Source organism: Oncorhynchus kisutch, linkage group LG13 (genome assembly GCF_002021735.2).
Source record: "Oncorhynchus kisutch isolate 150728-3 linkage group LG13, Okis_V2, whole genome shotgun sequence".
Lineage (NCBI taxonomy): Eukaryota > Metazoa > Chordata > Actinopteri > Salmoniformes > Salmonidae > Oncorhynchus > Oncorhynchus kisutch.
This window is the reverse complement of record NC_034186.2, coordinates 45,362,740-45,374,986: the sequence shown is the minus strand read 5'-3', so window position 1 is coordinate 45,374,986 and position 12,247 is coordinate 45,362,740. Positions and strand designations below refer to the sequence as shown.

Below are 12,247 nucleotides of genomic sequence, written 5' to 3'. Positions count from 1 at the left end.
ACGGTCCGCATGTAGCCAAACGTAGCTGCTGCTCATGTTTGTGTCTGTACTGATGGCACAAAAGCCATGACAGGGAGACAGAGTGGAGTGGTAACGTGCGTGCAAGCAGTTGCTCCCGACGCCACTTGGGTACACTGCAGCATCGAAAGAGAGGCTCTTGGAGCCAAGGGAATGCCTGACAGCTTGAAAGACATTTTGGACACTACAGTGAAAATGGTTGAACTCTTGTGTATTTTCTGCACTATGCAATGATATGGGCAGTGACCATGTAACACTATTACAACACACTGAAGTGCGCTGATAATCAAGGGGCAACGTATTGACACGTTTTTTTAAATTGAGAGACGAGTTTAAAGTTCTCTTTACTGACCATAAATGTCACTTGTCTGACCGCTTGCATGATGATGGGTTTCTCACACGACTGGCCTATCTGGGTGATGTTTTTTTCTCACCTGAATGATCTGAATCTAGGATTGCAGGGACAACTATATTCAATGTGCGGGACAAAATTGAGGCTATGATTAAGAAGTTGGAGCTCTTCTCTGTCTGCATTAACAAGGACAACACACAGGTACATGTATTTCCATCATTGTATGATTTTTTGTGTGCAAATGAACTCAAGCTTACAGACAACGTCAAATGTGATATAGCGAAGCACCTGAGTGAGTTGGGTGCGCAATTACGCAGGTACTTTCCCCGAAATGGATGACACAAACAACTGGATTCATTATCCCTTTCATGCCCTGACTCCAGTCCACTTACTGATATCTGAACAAGAGAGCCTCATCGAAATTGCAACAAGCAGTTCTGTGAATATTGCCACTGCCAGATTTCTGGATTGGGCTGCACTCAGAGTATCCTGCCTTGGCAAATTGCGCTGTTGCCCTTTCCAACCGCATACTTATGTGAGAGTGGATTCTCGGCCCTCACTAGCATGAAAACTAAATACAGGCACAGACTGTGTGTGGGAAATGATTTAAGACTGAGACTCTCTCCAATACAACCCAACATTGCAGAGTTATGTGCATCCTTTCAAGCACACCCTTCTCATTAACTTATGGCGAGTTATTCACAATTTTCGATGAACAAATAAGGTTTTATATGTAAGATGGTTAAATACAGAGTCAAATTATTGATTATTATTCTATTGTTATTTGTGCCCTGGTCCTATAAGAGCTCTTTGTCACTTCCCACGAGCATGGGTTGTGACAAAAACTCACACTCATTCTTCTGTTTAATAACTGTATCGTATAGTGTGTGTGTGGCAGGCTTACAATGATGGCAACAAAACATTTTTTTGAGAGTGCACTGACCCTGGTGCTAGAGGGGGTACAGCTGACCCTGGTGCTAGAGGAGGGGGTACGCAGCTGGAGGTTGAATGTTTGAAGGGGTACGGGACTATAAAGGTCTAGAGCAGGGGTGTCAAACTCAAATACCCAGTGGGCCAAAATGTAAAACCTGAACAAAGTCACGGGCCAACATTGAACAAATTAACCTTTTAATATGGACCCAAACAAGTTTTGCTTTAACATTGAATATGGAACAAGCATAGCTTATTACCATACAATATATAATTTAATAGTGGAGACATGCAAAATCTAATTTCAAATGAAAAAACACATCAATGGCATTCATTTATTAAATAAATAAATTTAAATAAAAATTGTATGCCTCTTTTCTATTTGCAGCCTTCTGATTTAAATACCAAAATAAACTTTTTCCACTGGCTAATAATTTTACAAATAAAATGATAATAAATCAATCAACCATTCAAGCCCATGCCTTGTAGCAACAAAAAGTGCATAAAGAAAACGTTAATTATTGCACACTGGTCTAATCTGATGTGCCCAAGCCAGATACCTGGCATCTCTTCTTGGATGCTAGTTCATCAATGTCTGGGCTCAAGCTCTGAGCTGAAGAAATCCTCAGTATCGAGCGAAGATGTTCATCAGTCAGACGTCTCCTGTGAGTTGTTTTGGTCATCTTCATCGAGGAGAAAAGTTGCTCGCATAGATAAGTGCTGCCGAACATGGAGAGCATCTGAGCAGCTTGGGTGCGGAGCTGAGGCATTGTGTCAGGGATGAACCGTGGAAACTGTGCGGCGCCCACAGCATCATACTTTGACTTCAGCGTGTCGTTGCACTGGAGTTCAATCAGCTCCATTTGGATGTTGGTTGGTGCATTTTCCACATCACTGCGAAGGGATTACTAAGCGGTTCAAACTTGCATTTCTGGGCATCGAAGTCGGCAAATCGCCGGCTAAACTCAGCGGCGAGAACACAAACTGTGCGCATGGGAACACGGCGGTAGAGATCTGCGCTTTTATGGATTGGCAGCAGGGAAAATGGCAAGGGTTTCCTTGCAGCATCTGATTCTCCCACAGGCACAGTTTAGTTTTGAAGGCCCTCACTGCAGCGTACATGTCTGTGATGATGCGCCCCCGCCCCTGAAGCTGCAGGTTCAGCGCATCGAGATGGCTCGAGATGTCACAGAGAAAGGCCAGCTCACACAGGAACTTTTGCTCCCGGAGCTCTGCTGTATCCTTCCCTTTGGTTTCCAGGAATTGACATATTTCCTCACGCAGCTCGAAACATCTGTTCAGTACTTTTCCTCTGCTTAGCCATCTCACCTCTGTGTGATACGGCACGTCTGCGTATTACGAACCACACTCCTCCAGAAAAGATTTAAACTGGCGGTGATTTAGACCTTTGGCTCTTATAAAGTTAACTACCTGTGTTACTGTGGTCATAACATGTTCCATCTTTAGGGCTTTGGCACACAGTGCTTCCTGATGTATGATGCAGTGGTAAACAGTTAGCTCACCTGCACAGTTCTCTTCCCGCATCTTCTCCCGAACCATGCCCACCAGTCCACTCTTTTTACCGCACATCGCTGGCGCACCATCTGTCGTTAATCCAATGAGTTTATCCCACGGCAGCTTTATTTCAGTTACACATTTGGAAACCTCCTCAAAGATTTCCTTTCCTGTGGTTGTGCCATGCATTGATTTGAATCCTAATAGCTCCTCCGTAACACACAGATTTGAGTCCACTCCACGGATGAAGACTGACAGCTGAGCAGTATCAGATGTGTCACAGCTCTCATCCACAGCGAAGGAGAACGCAACAAAATCTTTCCCCTTTTCCATCAGCTGGTCATACAGATTGGTGGCAAGATCACATGTGCGATCAGCTACTGTGTTCCTGCTCAGGCTCACGTTTGAAAATGCTTGTTTTTTCTCTGGGCATACGAGGTCACAAACCTTCATCTTCAATCTTCATCATGTCCAGGTCCTTGTATTTGTCATGGTGTTTCGTTTCATAGTGTCGTCTAATGTTGTACTCCTTACTTACAGCCACGTTGACTCCACAAACAAGACAAACAGGTTTGTCTTTTACATATGTAAACAGATATTCTGCCTCCCACTTGTCCAGAAAGCTCCTGTTTTCTGCCTTTCTTTTCACCATTTTTGGGAAGGGTTAGCTCGCTGACAGTTGTAGCGTCTATGTTGCTATGACTACTGTCACAGAGGAGAGAGCGTTTCTGGGTCCTGTCCTGATTGGCACGCGAAAACAGCAGAGCATTATGGGATTCGTAGTATTAGTGGTGAATGCGCTGTATAATACCGGCGGGCCAGCTCTAGTAGTAATTTGGTATTGTCTCGCGGGCCAAATATAATTACCCCCGCGGGCCAAATTTGGCCCACGGGCCAGGGTTTGACACCCATGGTCTAGAGGAAAGGGGAATTAGCTTGTTGTTTTGCCTATATTGTTGTAGTGGGAAATAATGCATACGATGAGCCGGCAAGAATATAGCCTAAAATAATATGTCGCCTCAGAGAAATGTTTGTTTTTGAGGACAAGGGCGAAATTCCCTCATTCGAAAACCCGGTGTCCTTACACGTAGCAGTCCAAAGAAGGTGTGTGAATTGAAGAGCAAACTGAATGTGTATTGGTGTGCCTCTTGCACATATTTACTGTATTTTAACATACAGTCATCCCCATAAGTGACTGAAATATCTTCTGTAGGCTAGTTGCACATGGACAGCTGCTCTGGATGTGTAGAATAGCATTTACCATGTTTAGTTTGGCTGCACCTCTGGCACTCTAGGTAATACGCCACACCTGCAGGTGAAGCCGATCCTATTGAGCTGCCTGAACACGCACCCACTTCTCCTCTTCTTCTCAGATGGTTTAACCAGCTTAAAGACAACAGAGAAACACTCAAACAAACTCAATCTGTGCTGGGTTCCAATTCACATCCTTCTTCCTTCCCCCTTTTTCTCTCTGTCTCTGCCTTTCTCTCGCTCTGTCTCTCTGGGTCTTTCTCTCTCTCTCTGTCTTGGTCTCTCTCTCTCTCTCTGGGTCTTTCTCTCTCTCTCTGTCTCGGTCTCTCTCTGGGTCTTTCTCTCTCTCTCTGTCTCGGTCTCTCTCTCTGGGTCTTTCTCTCTCTCTCTGTCTCTGTCTCTCTCTGGGTCTTTCTCTCTCTCTCTGTCTCGGTCTCTCTCTCTCTCGGGGTCTTTCTCTCTCTCTCTGTCTCGGTCTCTCTCTCTCTCTGGGTCTTTCTCTCTCTCTCTGTCTCGGTCTCTCTCTCTCTCTGGGTCTTTCTCTCTCTCTGGGTCTTTCTCTCTCTCTGGGTCTTTCTCTCTCTCTCTCTGTCTCAGTCTCTCTCTCTCTCTGGGTCTTTCTCTCTCTCTCTGTCTCGGTCTCTCTCTGGGTCTTTCTCTCTCTCTCGGTCTCGGTCTCTCTCTCTCTCTCTCTCTCTCTCTCTCTCTCTCTCTCTCTCTGTCTCGGTCTCCCTCTCTCTGTCTCGGTCTTTCTCTCTCTCTGGGTCTTTCTCTCTCTCTCTGTCTCGGTCTCTCTCTCTGGGTCTTTCTCTCTCTCTCTGTCTCTGTCTCTCTCTGGGTCTTTCTCTCTCTCTCGGTCTCGGTCTCGGTCTCTCTCTCTCTCTCTCTCTCTCTCTCTCTCTCTCTCTCTCTCTGTCTCGGTCTCTCTCTGGGTCTTTCTCTCTCTCTCGGTCTCTCTCGGTCTCTCTCGGTCTCTCTCTCTCTCTCTCTCTCTCTCTCTCTCTCTCTCTCTCTCCTAGCGAAGGCAGGGTTGTGTGTACTGTGCACTGCTGCTTCCCACCTTTGTCCGCTCTCCTTGCTCCCTCATTCACCAGAGCCGGCCCTTTGAAGAAGCCTAATCCGGGTTATTTGCTTTCCCATGCTTGTAGCAGGTTGGCTGGGAGGGATGAGAATACGGTAGACTGCCACACCCCCACTCTCACTCTCTCTCTCTCTCTCTCTCTCTCTCTCTCTCTCCCCCCTCTCTCTCCATTCCCCCGTCCCTCATTTATCCGAATAGGATGTGGTCGATGAGGGATTGTATCCACCCTGAATGGTGAGTAAATATGATCTCACCGCCACTCTTTTATCTACAAGACTACACTCTTTAGACACTCAGTGTTGCTCCAGAAAGCCCTTTATAGGCCTTTCTCTTCCCTGAAATCCATTCAGGCCCGGCTGTATTCAGAAGCCTCGATGAGGAGTCCCTAAAGAGTTGTGTTCTCATAATGGGGCCCAATTCATTACTGTAAATAACAGTGGCAGTCATCGCATTGTCTCCGTGAAGCAGTTGGTTTAGAGACTATTAGGCTGGTAATTGTTTTAAGCCCAGTGGTGGTTCTTTTTGGGGGTCTTTTTCTATGCCAGGAAACAGAACATGGACCCTGGTGGCTTTGTGAATCCCCTCCTAGGCAGGTGTAGAGGCAAGGGAGGAAAGGGGGTGTGAATGCAGCACACAGCTGCGGGAAACACACTTTAGGCTTAAGGCATTATATGGTGGAATAAGCTGAGGCCAATAGCGTATTTTGTATTTTGCATCGTGTGTGTGTGTGTGTTCGCACGCGTCTGTCTGTCTGTCTGTCTGTCTGTCTGTCTGTCTGTCTGTCTGTCTGTCGGTGTTTAATTCTCACGGTCATCTCCATAATTAACCTCTGGATCTCAGTGTACAGTATACGCGTGTGCAGTGTAAAGCCGCTGACGGTTAAGTACATCTTGGTACTTTATTTACGCTCACGCGATCATGGACCTCTCGGGGTGTCTGGCTTCGCCCCTGTCGCCTCACCAAAGTCTGCCCGGCGCCCGCCGTTTTACGTTCCCACCAGTTGTACGAGCCCTCGTCTGCATCCCAAATGGCACCCCTTTCCCTACACCGTGCACTACTTTTGACCAGGGCTCCAAAAGTTGCACACTGTATAGGGCATAGGGTTCCATTTGGGACACGTGCGGAGCGGAGCGGAGGCCTGTACTTACAGCGTGGCCTCCCGTCCCCGAGCAAGCCGTGTTTATGTCCTGGGTAATTGCAGACCCCAGTCTGAGCAGGAGGCCAGCGTCTGTCAAAATAGCCCCGGCTCTCCTCTCTCCCCTACCGCGCTGCCCAAAATCGCATTAACTTTCCCAGCCGCCCTCACTTCCCTACAACCCCTGGGCCCCAGCCGGCCGGGCTGATTGGATAGACGGAGATGACATGAAAATTCCACTGTTTTCGTCGGCCTTATTCACTCTTTTTACCCCCCATCCACAACCGCAGGCCAATAAGTCTCTACCTCTCCTCCTCAAGACGCCTGGGGGAATGAAACCGTGGTGGTGTACACACACACACACACACACACACACACACTTGCACACACACCTCACTCCACATGCACACACAACCCATCTTGCCCAGTCGCCCCCCCAGGCCCTTTTGCCCAGCCGTGGGGCGCACGCTCTGCCATACACCTACAGCAGGCAGCGGTGTAATGGGGGCCGATGTGGGAATTGGCTGGCTGGCTGGCAGGCGGCGGGAGGGAGGGAAGGAAGAAACGCTGGGAATAAGGAGCAACATGGTCCTCGTTAGCGCGGATGACTCTAGCCAAGAATCTTTGGGGAGGCCGACCAGCGGACCACAGTCTTAGTCTACAGGGGCCATGCAGGGCTACTGCTTCTGCTGGGTGTGCTGGGCAGGCAGGGTGACGGAGCAGAGTTGAAATAACACTAGTAATACTACTACTACTAACATACCTGGATTCAGAGCTGCTTCTTAGATAGCGGAGGTAGACAGATGGCAATGTGGTGAGACACGGGGAAAGGAAAGAGACGTAGAATATCGTCAAGATATATCTGATCTTTGAGAATTACCACAACTAACCAGCATCTGACCAAGGCTACTGACTGACCCCACAGTATTGTGCCTGTCGGTGTGTATTTGTCTGTGTGAGTGTGTGTGTGTGTGTGCCACTACAACCCACACAAATAGTGTCCCCTCCATCACCACTCCTGGAATGCCAATGCTTTTTCCACCAATTTAAGACAATTACCAGCGTTTGACCTCTTGACCCCAGGCAGTCCCCACTGACAGGCCTAGGAGTTTAGCTGTGTCCCCTTTGTATTCAATAAACCCCAGCGCTTTTCCGACAAATTAATCGTTGACCTCTCAGTGGCAGGCTCTCTGATTGGCTGATTGGTGATCATAATGCCCTTTGGCTGATGTATTGTGTGCTGTTGTGAAATAGTTAACGTTCAGATGTAATGTGAGGGAATGCGGGAATAGAAATGAATGACAGGGGCCTGCTAGCGAGATGGGGGAAATACGTTTTTACCAGTTTGGGTAATTATGTTGTTACTTGTTAGATTTAGGTTTTGCGTTGAACAATCTGATAGATTTGTATCTTTCTGGTTATTTGTGTTATAGAACAGACTGGGGGTGGTCCACTCCTCAATCCTATCTCTGAAGCAATTACACTCACTCAAAGCTCCTAACCCAAATTTGTTATATCTGTCATTTTGACTATTTATCACATATCGAAGCTCTATAACATTTTTGAGGGCTTAAGCAACTCATTGAACCCTTTGGTTCAATATTGCACCATAGCAGCAAACCACAGCACTGCACTTTCTACATTTCTCCAAATCCACAATGTATATTCCAATCTACTAAATTAGACTATTCTGTTGTAGCTGTACACAAATACTGATCTCTCATTTCAGAGAACCAGTCTTTTACCCTCCGGGTATCAACCATCATCATGGCAGTTACAGGTATCTGTCACATCTTTGCTGAGGCGACGGTCGACGTGAACAAGATTGTTCCTTTTTCTCTGTGTTTTGCTGAGCTCATGTGGGAAAGCACACCTTCCCTTGCCTGTCCAAGGGTGCAACCTTTCTCCATTTGACTTCAATTGCCCTTTTCTCCGAAAAATAAATAAATAGTTAAGCGGCATTTGAAGGTGATTTATCCCTCTCTACGTCACACTGAGGCAGTACAGTGTATGGTTCTATATTATTGTACATATATTATGTTAAAGTTTTAACGTTTACCTATAATGCAATATGCATGAGAAAGGTGGATCAACTTATTGGATAAGCTTGTTCAAGGCTATTTTACCGTGGTCACTTTGATCAAGCTGGCTGGCACCAACTCTAAAATGGAAGCATGTAGTCAATTTAGCCCAGGTCTGCAGAATGTAGCTGTAGAGAGGAGGGGAAGGGCTAGGTATACTACAGAGATGACTAGGTTGTTCTAGTGTAGGATCTCACCCACCAACCCTCTCTCCCTTCCTTCCTTCCCTCCCTCCCCGCTCGCTGGCTGGCTGGCTGTGTCTCTCTCTCTCTCTCTCTCTCTCTCTCTCTCTCTCTCTCTCTCTCTCTCTCTCTCTCTCTCTCTCTCTCTCTCTCTCTCTCTCTCTCTCTCTCTCTCTCTCTCTCTCTCTCTCTCTCTCTCTCTCTCTCTCTCTCTCTCTCTCTCTCTCTCTCTCTCTCTCTCTCTCTCTCTCTCTCTCTCTCTCTCTCTCTCTCTCTCTCTCTCTCTCTCTCTCTCTCTCTCTCTCTCTCTCTCTCTCTCTCTCTCTCTCTCTGTCTGTCAGTTTAGTGCACCCTCACATCACCGTAACAACCACAGAGGAAGTGATGTAACCATTATATTAGGCCATTCGCTAGGGTCGGCATTGAATACGGCCACCTATAATAATCTTCAAAGACACCCAGGGTGGCATGTCTGCCCTCTCAAAACCCCCACACACGTGTACCGGTGTACCCCTTTCCGGGCACCAGCATGGGTCTCTGCCCAACACCCGTCTCCCCTCTCTCGGTTGCATCACAAATGGCACCCTACTCCCTGTTTAGTTCACTACTTTTCATCAGAGTCCTATGGGCTTTGACTGGTCTGGTCAGAAAGTAGTGCACTAAATGGGGAAGAGGGTGGCATTTGGGACGTAGCCCCTCCTCGGGTTGCGGCGCGGACAGTAAAGATACTGTTTCAATGCAGGTGTTCCATCAAAGCCCTGGCTTGGCCCCGGTCTGTTGGCTGGGCGGCATGGATCTGTTAAACGGCTGACTGGGTAGGGAAGGCCAGCCAATGGAAGGGGCCGAGGAGGCCCCTGCGTGAGCTGTCTGAGGCTCGTGCTGCAGGGTGGGTGTCATCCTGGGGCTGTCTCGATCTGAGACCCTCTGGGGTCCCTCTCCTCCTCCTTCTCCTCCTCCTCCTTCTCCTCCTCCTCCTCCCCCTCCTCCTCCTCTCTTGGCCCCTGTAATTGAACATGTATTTATTGCAGGGCCGGAGGCTGGCTAGGGGAGAGGGAGAGGAGGGAGAGGGAGGGAGGCTGCTGCACATGGAGATGTGACTGAGGTTACGGCTGCAGGGTCTGGCTCCTCTTCAGCAGCACCAACTCACTCTCTCACTCTCCTCTTTCTTCTCCCTCACACTCTCTCGCTCTCTTTCTCGTTTGGTTGGATGTTTTGTTTACTGCTCCCTGTCCTCCCTCTCGCCCTCTCCTCCTCAGTCTCTCAGTGAGCTTGTCTCTTCTTACAGTGTCTCTCTTTTCATTTTGCCCTCCTCCGTTCCTTTCATCCTTTCTCCCTCGTTCTTTTTCTTGATTGGGCGCGTATAGAATGCATTTTAAATGCAAATGTATGTGCCGACACTAGCAAATTGGTCAAAAGGAGGCTTCACAGTTTGTTCACTGGTGTCCTTGAATGGTTTGACATTTGAGTCTTTGAAGTTTGGCCAAAGAGGCACACACACGGCTTATTGTCCTCAGCGTATTTGTCAATTTATCAGGAAAGTTACTACTCTGAATTAAGATATTATCGTCACTGACTTGCGCTCGGCACCTTGAATTACGTTATGAATTGTAGTTTTTGTTGAAGGAAATGTCCCTCCTCAGTGAAAGAGAGTACATAGTGGATATGGAGAGGTGTAGAAAGTGTGGAAAGGGAGAGTGTATCTGTCTGCTGGGGATAGAAACCCACCACGTCCTAATTTTCCCAAATACACTCCTTCCTTTTTTCTCCTTTCTCTGAAAGGGACTGTTTCTCACCCGTCCTGTTTCACCGTACCTAAACTGGTGCGTAACAGGACAGGAGGCTCGTATAGACCACTGGTACACAATCAAGAAGAATAGACCGCTGGCACACGGTCTAGGAGAATGAAAAATCCTCCAGTGGGACTAGACTAGAAGGTGGGAAATGTTGGAGGGTTGGCCTCAGGTCTACGGGCTGCACCCCATTAGACTAAAGCAAATGGCCTCTCCTCAGCAGACCTCTTAAGAGTGCCTTGTAAAACATTTTTTATTTATTAGATTTTTTACGAGTTTCCCTTCTCAATCGCAGCTCCGAGCTGTCAGAGAGAGCAGGCAAGAGAAGCCCCTGCTTATCCGGACCCGGGGGGTGGGGGTGGGGGGGGGGGGGGGTAAAGAGGGGTGGACGAGGTGCTAGTTGCTCCTTTCCCCCAATCCCCTGTGTGCTGTCTGAACGCACAACCTGGGAAGTCGTAATATGGACCGTGCCGTTTGGATTGCATCATTTTGTTTTGCACTGATTTTACGCATTACATTGAGATTCAAGCCCATTGGTGAACATGACATATGTGTGTGTATTTACGTAGAAGAGAAAAAGTGACATTCGTGAGGACACTCGTGATTTTGGATACTTTGAAGGAGATCTTAGATGCATCTTTGGTCGCTATCAAGGGTAGAATCGCACCCTTTGAACGGCAATTAGCATTTACACGCACACTAACGCTAATCGTGTGGTGGTCTTTGAACGTAGAGGCACCGGTGGAGGCCACGGGGCATCAGTAGTGTGCCCTACTACTCCCTCCCCACATCTGTCTCTGCTTGGACCCCTATCTGTTCCTGAACCGTTGAAAATCATTCACAGGGTTTGTTAAGGCGCCATCGGAATGGGATCCCCCCCCCCCCTTCGACAAAGGAAAAGGGAAATCGCAGGGGAAGGCTGCAAATGTGTCCCTTTTGTGGAGCCTCTTTGGAGGGCGGATGGCGCAGGACGGCGTGAGTGGGCCTGGAAATCGCCGGCAAAAGAAGCCAAAGCACAGTAGTAGCCCTCGGCTAAGGATGGTTATCACTAGCATCTGCTGCCTGCCTAGCTGCCACCGCACTAAGGCACCACGGATAAAACAGAATCACTCCTAGGAATCCGTTGAACCTTCTGCTGGAAGCAAGAAAAAAAAGGCAGCTGGAAGGACCGAAGGAAGAAAATAAATCGAACACGACTGGCTAACTGAGAAATCACCTCAGCGAGTAGTCGCTAGGTCTTTTTTTTTTGGGAGGGCTGGCCCGAGGTAGGCTCTTTGGCTCTTTGGCAAGCAGTCGACATGACAATGGTGTTTCCGAGATAAGATAGAGAGACTGGGCTGGGATGAAATGGTGGCCGCTAGCATTGTCTCGCCTGCGATTCTCTGACTCCCCTATGACGAATCCCAGTAACAGAGACACTTGGCAGACCAAAGTGGGCCGCGGCACTCGGCAATAGAAGGGGGCTCCGCTCGAGGAGAAGCCAAAAAAAGAGCCTTTCAAAAAAGAGCCAGATGTAATGCAGCTTTTTTATGCTCATTCTGGGCCTCTGATAGCTGAAGTGGCATGGATTTGTATCCCAGTTACACTGAAAGGGCTGCTGAATTGGATCGAGCTTTAAAGTGAAGCGAAAAAAGCCCTGGAAAATTGGCCCTCAAAGGCACATTTCAACTGGAAAGCGTTTCTTTTAAGCCGTCATTCCTTAGTGGTTGACAATCCTATTATGCCACCAACTTATTGTAATTAAGGGAAGAGGAGATACAGAAGGAAACATCGCAACACAGAGCTAACTTTGTCGTTGTTTTTGTGTTTTCGGGGATCTAACAGTGCTGAGGGTCCAAATCGCCTTATTTTGCATTGATGTGTGATTGATGGCCAACGATGTGGGCCAATATTTTTTGGGGGGGTCTGTCAC

The 12,247-nt window shown here is 47.9% G+C and overlaps 1 pseudogene; it reads right to left on the bottom strand.

The window, feature by feature from the left end:
- Positions 1-1,670: 1,670 nt before the first annotated feature.
- LOC116353085 (general transcription factor II-I repeat domain-containing protein 2-like) lies at positions 1,671-3,556 on the bottom strand (annotated as a pseudogene).
- Positions 3,557-12,247: the final 8,691 nt, after the last annotated feature.